This window comes from Corythoichthys intestinalis, chromosome 12 (assembly GCF_030265065.1).
Source record: "Corythoichthys intestinalis isolate RoL2023-P3 chromosome 12, ASM3026506v1, whole genome shotgun sequence".
Lineage (NCBI taxonomy): Eukaryota > Metazoa > Chordata > Actinopteri > Syngnathiformes > Syngnathidae > Corythoichthys > Corythoichthys intestinalis.
In genome coordinates, this window is record NC_080406.1 from 55,931,590 (window position 1) to 55,944,293 (window position 12,704).

A 12,704-nucleotide genomic window follows, 5' to 3' on the forward strand; every position below is an offset into this window, starting at 1 on the left:
TGTTCACATTAGGTTCGTCCTTCTTGACCTCACAACAGCTCTTGGGATATGTAGTCTTTCGTGCTGCTGTCCGTTTTGAATAAGGACAAGAAATAATGGAAATATGGAGATAAACACATGCTCCATGCAGCGTTTTAATGCTTATATATGAGTGCAATAAAACTCAAATAAAATGATCTCCCGTTTTACTTGGTCGAATAACTTCAAATAAAAACTGGTGTGGACATCAACTTCCGCACTTTCAAATGAGAGCAACCAGCGGCATGTGGGTGACGTAATTACAGCGTGACGAGGCTTCAAAGATGATATGCGTAAACACGTCGCCGCCGACACGTTCGGTGTTAAAGGGTTAATAAGAGCTCAAGACAATGATTTGATTTTGTCCCTCGACTGACACTGTAGTAGAGTCAGTCACAACAAACTGGACTTCTGATAATGGCTCCCAGCATCATAGTTTGTATATTGTGACCAAATATTACCATCCATTGTATTTTTTTTAGCAAAACCAGTTGCTAAAATGTTTAAACAGAAGTTGACCGAACTCTGAGTAAGTTTTATGTGTATTATGCATATATATTTTGATTGTGAATTTGTGAATGCCTGTTCTCTCTGCATTGTTAACTGTGTGCGAATAGGGCCTCCTTAAGAGGGATTGAAGCACTTTTCTTTTTGTGAACATTATTTTTTGAGAGATATGAATATTGTTTTTGTTATATTTTCACTATATGATACTTATGTTTGTTGTGAAGGAGTTGCTGAAGCATATGCCAATAAACGGGGTGCTCTAAGCTACGAATCTGAATGCGTGTCCACTCTCTTTCTGCCTTACACCCCATTCTGCATTAAAGGAAAACTGCTGCTTCAGTCAAGGGACAAAACGCACTCTTGATACCTAATTAATCTAAAACTCGCCATTTACCCTAGTGGCGTATTTAAATTACTACCTTACATAAATAAAGAGTGACAGGTTTTTTTTTTTGTTTTTTTTAGAGTGAGACTGAAGTACGGCAGCGTGGCCCTTTGACGTCACCGCCCAGCGATGTCAACAACAATGGCGACCTACCACTTAAAATAATTTTACAAATATTATTGAAACGAAAACATTAAGAGGGGTTTTATTATCAAATTATTATAACTTGTACTAACATTTGTCTTTTAAGAACTACATGTCTTTCTATCCAAGGTACTGTTTAGGAAAAACATTTACTCTTGACAGTTATGTCTTTTTGAATGCTATTTTTAACCCGTGTTATTATTTTCCTTTGCCGTGCATTTCAGAAAAGAGGAAGAGAAAAGAACAAGAATCAATTGTGTCAGTGCACCCTGGGAGAGATGAAAGCAAATGCTGCCTGTGTCTTAATCTATTAAGCTAACGAGTTGAGTTCTGCCAAACTCCATGCGACTCGCTTTTTCTTGCCAGACATGCACGGATGGCTGGATAGAAAATACCAAGTCAGGAACTAGTCTCACCACCTGAGTGATTTAGGTTTCGTGGCTGGGAATGCAGTCCTGGGTGTTTGTGGACTATTTAGTATGCTATCAAACTATTATCATTTCTCTGCCGACTTGTAACTCTCCTAAAGAGAGAATCAGTCAGAACTCATTAGTGCTTGACGTCTGCATGGTGGAGCTGGAATATCCATACACACTTGGTGTGAGGTAATTATTCAGACCATTTTTTTTACAGAAAAAACAGAAAACATTAAGTTTGCTGAGAGTTCTTTTAAATCAAAGTTGAATACACAACTGCCTTGTACTAAAAAGTATCCATTTTAATTTTTCTAATTTAGCTCGATCTGTACTGCTTTTTAATATAGCTTTAATATGTCTTATATTTTAAACTGTACATATATTTGAATGGACTGTAATTGCATTAAATTGTGTTTGCTGTTTGTAACCTGATGTAACGCACTTTGAATTACCTTGTGTTGAATTGTGCAACACAAAAAAATGTGCTTTGCCTCGCCTTTGTGGTAAAAACGAGCGAGTTCATGTAAAGGGCAGAGATTGCTGATTTGAATGGAGCTAAAACGGTAACATCTTCAGGGCACTCAATGACCTGTCAGCCTCATTTTTCCTTCAGTGGATTCGATGTGTGCGACCATACTATTCTTTCCATCCAATACACTTTTCTCATTCCAAGTCCTGCCAGGTTGGTTTTCATATACAAATACACCTTCAGCCATTCTTTTACTTCGGAAGCACACGCATTATTTGTCAATTGCCGAGAGCAAATTTGCGCTTAAAACTAATGGCCCGTTAAGTGAAACAGACCTGATTACTGCCTGACAGAAGGAATTAAGGCCATGCGGCGCCAAAGGAGAAGGCCCACTTCCACAACTGTGAATAACCAAGTTAATTTAATATGTTATGCATGCAGCTGATGTGCATTTGTATTTTTTCCTGTTAAAAAAAAAAAAAAAAAAAATCCATCCAATTAAATTACAAATCTCTGTCTGTGGCTCCAGAATAGGGCAAGTTATTCTTCATGTTTGTGGTTACAAAATATCAGTATACATTATATTATAACATTAGAAACATTTTGGACATTTGGAACCCAATGAATTATTAATGACCTAAATAACTAAAAACTTGAATCAAGACAAATTGTTATATGGTATGCAAAAGTTCAGCAGTCTTTTTTATCTAAATTTTTAATATTAAATCTTAGTAGTCATAATAATGAATATTGAGCATACAGTATGTTGCCGAAAAAATGCTATTCACTTTAGGTATTACATTGCAGAAGATGGGAAATTGAACAAACAGCAAGGATTTACAACAAGGAAAATTGCAGGGACATTTACTGTATCACTTGCAAAATAAGTATTCATAAAAATCTGATACAGAAAACAGTCATGTTTTATTTTGGTGAATTTACTAACTAAATGTTTTCATCTATTTACTAATTTTCCAAAGAAGACATGATCCACTCAATTATACGTATATATTGATACAAAACTAATATAAATAATATTTTGCATTATTCATTTACTACTAAAAGAAATATTAGCAACATGTGCAAAATACACAAATAAAATACAAAAACGAAGTCACTTCTCCTTAATTGGAAATTTTGGCTTGTTCATTTTTTTAAATTGGTTGACTAAAGTATTTAAAATTATGAACTATTTTAAAATCTGCTTACCCCATCAAGCATTTTCACATTTGTTTGTTTGTTTTAAATATTTCAACAACATTAAAATATTGCATGTATTATCACCCATTATTATCACTGATAGTACATGCTGTATTTTGATTTTGGTGATCATAATTACAATTTAACATTGCTGGAAATATATACATACTGTATACACACACACACACACACACACACACATATATATATATAATTTATGTGTCTGTATTTTTTTTCTAAATTGAGAATCACGTAAGGTCCACTTTTTGATAAGACTATCCATATGAAAAATGTATATATATAATTCATAAAATTAATATGTTTCATCTGGAACTTGTATGTAAAACATGTGACACACAAACCACATATAAGATCCTTAGTAAATTTGTACCATAGAAAACTTGTATATTTTGGGAATTTAAAGGAGACAGAATTTGTACATAAAATATCCTTAGTAGATATGTGTAAAAAAAAAAACAAATTATATATATATATGAGTTAGAAAACCATCAGTGAAACTAAAATCTTACAATTATTTTTAGAAAACACAACATGATACATTGAAAAAATAAAAAAATTAAAAATTAAAATTCTTAAACAAAATCACATGGAAATGAATGCACAGATCACTGAAACTATTTTGTTGTTTTGATAGTAACACGAATCTTAAAAGTTTGCGTTTTCTCAAAGACAGGTAGCTCATTCTCTCGCAACCGACTGATTTTCTCAACATTATTACATGGGTAATACATCATATTTTAGCATTTACAGTAATCCCTTTCTTCTTTCCGGTTTGACTATTGCAAATTCACGACTTGGTGAGGCCGAATTTATAAAAAAACATGAGAGTTTTTTGTGCTTGGTAACATGAATATTGTCTTTTAATTTGCATTTCAACAACATATATCAAAATTGTGACTTTAATAACAAGGTTTAGGAAGGGTTCAAGGATTCTTTTTCAGTTTGGCTTAGCGTCACAAAATTTGCCAATTTTATTAAAAATAAATAAAATAATCCTGCATATTTGGGGGTATTCGTAACAAACTTTCATGTGTATTGATAACTGAAAACAAACCTGTGAAGAAATATATATATATATACTAGTTAGTATTAATCTTAATGAACTTATATGAAGTATAAAAGGAAAGCATAAACTTCCTGCAAAATACAGTATATACTTTACATAAAGAAAATCTACATATTTTTAGCACATATTCATACTGTATATAAAAGGGGTTTGTCTTTAAAACTGACATATAATAGTAGTTATAAATTTCAAAACTGATAGAAACATAAATGGAAAACATAATTTGCCATCTACTTTCCTTTTTTGCCACATACATATTTTTACTTATTTTGTACTCAAATCCAATCACAATGTTGCATGAAAAGGATGCGAAAGTGGCCACTTTCAAGAGTAAATCTAAGTATGAGACTTTTAAAGATTTATTACTGCGATTGATGTAAATTCAAATCGGCTTTTTTCTATTTCTTTTCCAAATGGGTACAGACTCTTATAATTGATACACACACATTAACAGTTTATACAGTATATCATTCAGCTTCAGCTAGATCTGCTCAATGTGTGTGTGTGTGGGTGTGTGCACGCGTGCGTGTGCATACGAAACATAAACCTATATCAAAATTACCAATTCATAATAGATATATATTCTTATATTTCTAACTGATATTTTTAGACAAATGTATGTGCATTTTTGTCAAATAACATTTTAGAGATACCATATCAATATCTATAAATATTTTAAAAGTTTCTTCACAATGATGATGCATTTTAAAATTTGTTAACAATTATGATTTTACCTCTTTATACAATGTCTGTAAAACCTTGAAATTATATATTGAACATACTACATATTAATGTATACTTATCTTATTGTACATCAAATTTGAAGTTATTCCATCTTATTATATAAATAATGTTTTGAACATGTATGAAACTAGATAATTACTACATTAATATGCTTTGCAGTAATTACTATTTCAGTGACACTACTCAGATGTTATTTTTCAATCAAGATTCTTAGCATTACCGTAATGACTATTTCAGCAATCCAATGTTTTTTTTTTTTTCATTCAAATGTCTGTTATATAATACATTTGATTAAAATGATATAATATTAAATAAATGATAAAATAAATCAATGAATAAAATCACAGCAAATTGACGTGTCCAAATGCAGGAAACACATAAATTCATTACACAGCTTTGTAAAGATAAAGCAGCTCCTTAATACTATTAAAAATTATTTTGATTAAAATTGAGTTGTTTTTTTTCATGTAATCGTTAAATTTCGTAATTTCATTCATATGTTTGTTTTTTAAATTTTCTTTTATTCACAAAAATATGTATTTCCAAATGTTATATATTTATGTAATTATGTTCAACTATCCCCATAAAAATAGATTCATTTTCTTTTTGACAATTCTGTAATGCGAGCAATATATAGAATTTTTTATTTTCTTCTTCCATGAGTGGCAATTGAGAAATTACTCTGAATAGTTCAGTACAATAAACTAAAGTAGGAAAAAACACACGTACAATAAGCTGTTCATGCGACATTATGTACATATACTGTATATCAAACAAAATATATATATGGCGGAAAACACAGACAAGACTGAAAAAGCAGTTTCTGCTCTTGCACTCCTCTTTAAAAGAAACTGCTGTATTTTAAGCCAAAACAACTGTTGTGTTTGCTAGAACAATATGTCTATAGACCCCAATCACCAACGTCACACAATCACGTGATTGCTGTATTGTGCCGCCATATTGTCCATCATTGTGTGTCCGTATTGTCATTGATCGTAGTTTCTAAAGGTCGATTCACTTGCAAATTATGGAAGCCCCGGTGCTTTCAGACGCTGTAAACTCATTGGATGAGTTGCATAAAAGCCGTTATTTGGAAAAGCTTCGGTCGATCCAGTCGCTAGATCCATATTTAATGCCCGAACCGATGTTTCCTCCCGTCCGGTCCCGTCCCGTGCCTCAGAGTTCGTCCTGAGACCACAAAATTTCCAATCATACTCCAGTTTATGTTACGATGAGGAGTCGGGTACCCAAAATCTGCTCCGGCCCGAATATAAACCGACATTTGGTCAACTGAGCGTCACCGTTGTCACGATTGTAAAATGAAACTTGATCGACAACGGGCCGGTGTGTGCCGAAAAATAGCTGCTCCACCTGAAATGTCCCCCCTGACGGGAGCGCTTATTTATAACGCTTTAGTGAAAACATCAAATGTTTTCATGGAGGCATTACAGTAATGGATTTACGACTGTAAGATCAGTTTTAAATAATTAAATTACACAAAATATTAGTGCTGTATTTTAGTAACAAATCGTGGACTGGGCCACATAACCATCTTTGAACAGAAATGTATTAGTCTACAGGTTTTCACGGCCATATCCCAATCACAATCACACAGGTATGACATTTATTAGTTCAAGCAGAGTAAGTAAAATAATACATATTCACGGTACAAGAAAGTCGTTTCCGTGTGGGTGCTCCCGTCAGGGGGGACATTTCACGCAGGGCGGCTATTTTTCGGCACAACACCTGTTGTTGCGCTCATCTTCTTGCTGCGCGATCGTGGCGACGAGCTTCGTAGTCTCCGTCTGATGATGTCTGCGATCGTGTTCGCATCATATTGATGTTTTCGCCACTGTCTAACGGCTGTCGACACAAACGCATCATGGACCGAGATAAACAAGTCGTGCTGCTTTCCAGATTTGCCCTTTCAACAATGGGCGCACAGCAACTACTAAAATGACCATTTATCTTCTCTGTTACTGGAACCAACCGCCACACATGCCTTCACCATTTTGATTCATCAATGTTAACGATTGTCAGGAAGGTTTTTGGGTTCATTTACGAGGCAGTGATTCCTTAGACAAGCCGAAAAAAACGCAGTAATAGGAGGAATGTACGTAGCGGTAATATGTAAACACGATGAGCTGACGGACAATATGGCAGCACCAGTCAGGGGGGCGGAGTTGTGACGTCACGTGATTGGGGTCTATATGCTGCCATAGCAGATTAATGGCACATTAAGTCGAGACAGTCTCCACATTTAAGATTAGATTAAAAACGTTCCTATTCGACAAAGCTTATGGTTAGGCTAGTTGAAGTCGGAGTAGACTCACAGTTTAGTCTAAGCTGCACTAGAAGCTATAATGCTGGGGGCAGTACAGCCGCTGAGTTCTATCTCCTTTTCTTACTCTACCTACCACTTGTCTTACTTTATTTCTATTTTCCAGTGTTAATATCTATTTGTCTAGTCTCTTCATCACTAGTCACCCGGTGTCCCCTTTCCCCCTCCCCTCTGGGGAGGGGCTATTTTTCAGCTGCAGCCTCCTGACTGTCCGGACCCCTGGCTGGATAGACGTCCTCGCTGCTACCCCCGTCTCATCTGGCTAGAGGGACCTCTTCTTGCTCCTTTACTCCACTGTATTTTTACGGACTATAACTTCGCTTGCTAATTCCCATTAGCAGTTCTGAGGTTCCTGTCTATCCGTTCTGGGAGTGGATCTCTCCTGACTGTGGTACTCCCCAAGGTTTCTCATTTTTCTCCCAATTGACTCTGGAGTTTTTGGAGTTTTTCCTTGCCGGCATGGAGGGTCTTAAGGATAGGGGGTACCCAGGACTTGAACTGTATCTATTCATCTTTGTTGCTTCATTTCTAATTGTGTATCATATTGCCTCTGTAAAGCCCTTTGAGACTTCTGTTGTGATTGAGGGCTATACAAATAAAATTGAATTGAATTGAATTAAGTCCCCGAAATTTTTTTTAATTTGTCCTTTTTACCCCGGAAATCCCCGTTTACAGACGTCGCGCAACCCCTTTTGTTTCAACCCAGCCATAAAATGAAGGTAATTAACTACAGTAGGGCAAATAAGTATTTAGTCAACTACTAATTGTGCAAGTTCTCCCACTTGAAAATATTAGTGAGGTCTGTAATGGTCAACATAGGTAAACCTCAACCATGAGAGACAGAATGTGGGAAAAAAAAACATAAAATCACATTGTTTGATTTTTAAAGAATGCATTTGCAAATCATGGTGGAAAATAAGTATTTGTTCAATACCAAAAGTTCATCTCAATACTTTGTTATGTACCCTTTGTTGGCAATAACGGAAGCCAAACCTTTTCTGTAACTTTTCACAAGCTTTTCACACACTGTTGCTGGTATTTTGGCCCATTCCTCTATGCAGATCTCCTCCAGAGCAATGATGTTTTGGGGCTGTCGTTGGACAACACAGACTTTCAACTCCCTCCAAAGATTTTTAATGGGGTTAAGATCTGGAGACTGGCTAGGCCACTCCAGGCCCTTGAAATGCTTCTTACGAAGGCACTCCTTTGTTGCCCTGGCTGTGTGTTTGGGATCATTGTCATGCTGAAAGACCCAGCCATGTCTCATCTTCAATGCCCTTGCTGATGGAAGGAGATTTTCACTCAAAATCTCTCGATACATGGCCCCATTCATTCTTTCCTTTACACGGATCAGTCGTCCTGGTCCCTTTGCAGAAAAACAGCCCCAAAGCATGATGTTTCCACCACCATGCTTCACAGTGGGTATGGTGTTCTTCGGATGCAATTCAGTATTCTTTCTCCTCCAAACACGAGAACCTGTGTTTCTACCAAAAAGTTCTGTTTTGGTTTCATCTGACCGTAACACATTCTCCCAGTCCTCTTCTGGATCATCCAAATGCTCTCTAAAGAACCGCAGACGAGCCTGGACGTGTACTGGCTTCAGCAGGGGGACACGTCTGGCAGTGCAGGATTTTAGTCCCTGGCGGCACATTGTGTTACTGATAGTGGCCTTTGTTACTGTGGTCCCAGCTCGCTGTAGGTCATTCACTAGGTCCACCCATGTGGTTCTGGGATTTTTGCTCACCATTCTTGTTATCATTTTGATGCCACGGAGTGAGATCTTGCATGGAGCCCCAGATCGAGGGAGATAATCAGTGGTCTTGTATGTTTTCCAATTTCTAATAATTGCTCCCACAGTTGATTTTTTTACACCAAGTGTTTTACCTATTGCAGATTCAGTCTTCCCAGTCTGGTGCAGGTCTACAATTTTGTCTCTGGTGCCCTTCGACAGGTCTTTGGTCTTGGCTATAGTGGAGTTTGGAGTGTGACTGACTGAGTTTGTGGACGGGTGTCTTTTATACCGATAATGAGTTAAAACAGGTGCCATTAATACAGGTAACGAGTGGAGCCTCGTTAGACCTCATTAGACCTCGTTAGAAGTTAGACCTCTTTGACAGCCAGAAATCTTGCTTGTTTGTTGGTGACCAAATACTTATTTTCCATTCTAATTTGGAAATAAATTCTTTAAAAATCAAACTGTGATTTCCTGTTTTTTTCCACATTCTGTCTCTCATGGTTGAGGTTTACCCATGTTGACAATTACAGGCCTCTCTGATCTTTTCAAGCAGGAGAACTTGCACAATTGGTGATTGACTAAATACTTATTTGCCCCGCTGTATATTTATTATTGAAAATGTCTGTCATTTTTAGCTTTGAATCATTAATTGATGTATAATATTTCGTTTAAAAAAAAAAAAACTTAAAAAAATATTCACTTGCATAATTTAAACTTTTAAACAAATTAGGTCACAATGAAAAAAATGGCGTCTGTAAAAAAGTCACAGACATCTACTTCATAACTATTGCTTAACTGTATTTTTTTGTTACTGTCACATTTTCCCCGAAATGTTAGATAATACATAATCGGTCCAAATTCTAAATGCCCTCCTGTTCAAAATTTTTCTTCTTCTTCTTTCTTCTTTGATGTATCACACATGCATATCGGACAAATTTGAAATTTGGCCAATTTGGGGGTCTCAGAGTGGAACTTCAAGTCACCTGAGTGTTTTCCGGATATATATATAAAAAATAGGGCTGTCAAACGATTAAAATTTTTAATCGAGTTAATTACAGCTTAAAAATTAATTCGTAATTAATCACAATTAATTGCAATTCAAACCATCTATAAAATATGCCATATTTTTCTGTGAATTATATATATATTCTGTAAAATAAATTGTTGGAATGGAAAGATAAGACACTAGATGGATATATACATTCAACATACGGTACATAAGGACTGTAGTGGGCATTTCACTCTACTGTCATTTAAATCTGTCTATGCTGTCCTCACTCCGAAGCGTCTAATTTTTCCAAAGCTAGACAGCTAGTGAACGACGCCTTAATAATCAGACTTCTTCCTTTTTCATCTGATTTATTAATAAAATGGCCTCAAACCATTGTCCTCTTTAGACCGTCTTAAAACAACCAAAAAAAAGTACACAAGCATTGCATTAGCAACAACGTTAGCTTAGCACGCTATACAGGTTAACAAAACATAAACAAAAAGCGTCTCATACAAAAAATATAACATTTCGCTTACTAACGTAATATGTACATTCTTTACAACAACCATACTTACGGACAAATCTTGTCCAAGGATAATATAAGCACAACAGAGACGTCGTGCAGCCATATTGAACTGGCAAGAAATCAATAAAACATGTCGCAAAGAGACCACAAGAGTTCGCTGTTAGACAGCACAAAACGCCTTGCTGTAAAGCTTACCAAAAGGCAGAATACTGTCTGAGCGGGACATGTGCGTTAATTTCGTCAAATATTTTAACGTGATTAATTAAAAAAAATAATTACAGCGCGTTAACGCGTTAATTTTGACAGCCCTAATAAAAAACTATATATATTAAAAAAAATATATATATATACGTATATATATGTGTATATATACAGTGGGGAGAACAAGTATTTGATACACTGCCGATTTTGCTGGTTTTCCCACTTGCAAGCCATGTAGAGGTCTGTAATTTGTATTATAAGTTCTCTTCAACTGTGAGGGACGGAATCTAATACAAAAATCCAGAAAATCACATTGTATAATTTTTAAATAATAAATTTGTATTTAACTGCATGAAATAAGTATTTGATACATTACCAACTAGTAAATATTTCGGCTCTTAGTTCTTTTTTAAGAACCCCTCCTGTTCTCCACTCATTACCGGAAGTAACTGCACCTGTTTGAACTTGTTACCTGTATAAAAGACACCTATTCACATGCTCAAACAAACAAACTCCAACCTCACCACAATGGCCAAGACCAAAGAGCTGTGTAAGGACATCAGGGATAAAATAATAGATCTGCACAAGGCTAGGATGGGCTACAGGAAAATAAGCAAGCAGCTTGATGAGAAGGTTACAACTGTTGGAGCGATTATTAAAAAATGGAAGAAGCTCAAGTTGACGGTCAATCTGCTCGTTCTGGGGCTCCATGCAAGATCTCACCTCGTGGGGCATCACTGATCATGAGGAAGGTGAGGGATCAGCCCAGAACTACACGGCAGGACCTGGTCAATGACCTGAAGAGAGCTGGAACCACAGGTGGTCCCGCTGCTGAAGGCAGTGCATGTCCAGACACGTCTGAAGTTTGCCACTGACCATGTGGATGATCCAGAGGAGCAATGGGAGAAGGTCATGTGGTCGGATGAGACCAAAATTGAACTTTTTGGTCTAAACTCGGCTCGTCGTGTTTGGAGAAGGATGAGTACAACCCCAAGAACACCATCCCAACCGTGAAACATGGAGGAGGAAACATCATTTTTTGGGGCTGCTTCTCTACCAAGGGTACAGGACGACTGCACCGTATTGAGGGGAGGATGGATGGGGCTATGTATCGCCAGATCTTGGCTGACAACCTCCTTCCTTCAGTGAGAGCCCTGAAGATGGGTCGTGGCTGGGTCTTCCAGCATGACAACGACCCAAAGCACGCAGCCAAGGCAACTAAAGAGTGGCTCCGTAAGAAGCATCTTAAGGTGCTGGAGTGGCCTAGCCAGTCACCAGATCTGAACCCGATAGAAAATCTATGGAGGGAGCTGAAAGTCCGTGTTGCCCGGCAGCAGCCCCGAAACCTGAAGGCTCTGGAGAAGATCTGCAGGGAGGAGTGGGTCAAAATCCCTGCTGCAGTGTGTGCAAACCTTATCAAGGACTACAGGAAACGTTTGGTATCTGTAATAGCAAACAAAGGTTTCTGTTCCAAATATTAAGTTCGATTTTTGTGATGTATCAAATACTTATTTCATGCAATTAAATGCAAATTTATTATTTTAAAAAATCATACAACATGATTTTCTGTTTTTTTGTATTACATTCCGTCCCTCACAGTTGGGAGAACTTATGATACAAATTACAGACCTCTACATGCTTTGCAAGTGGGAAAACCAGCAAAATCGGCAGTGTATTAAATACTTGTTCTCCCCACTGTACATATATATATATATATATATATATATATATATATATATATATATATATATATATATATATACTGTCTATATACATTATTACTAACTTTTATGGAACAAATCACTAGAAAATTCAACACTTATCACACTTATCAGCCACAAAACCAGTTGAGGAGAATATGTTTTAGCGAATGGGCAAATTTACATGTGAGTGGATGAGAAATATACTGGTGTTGACTCAAATTAAAAATATGCAGGATA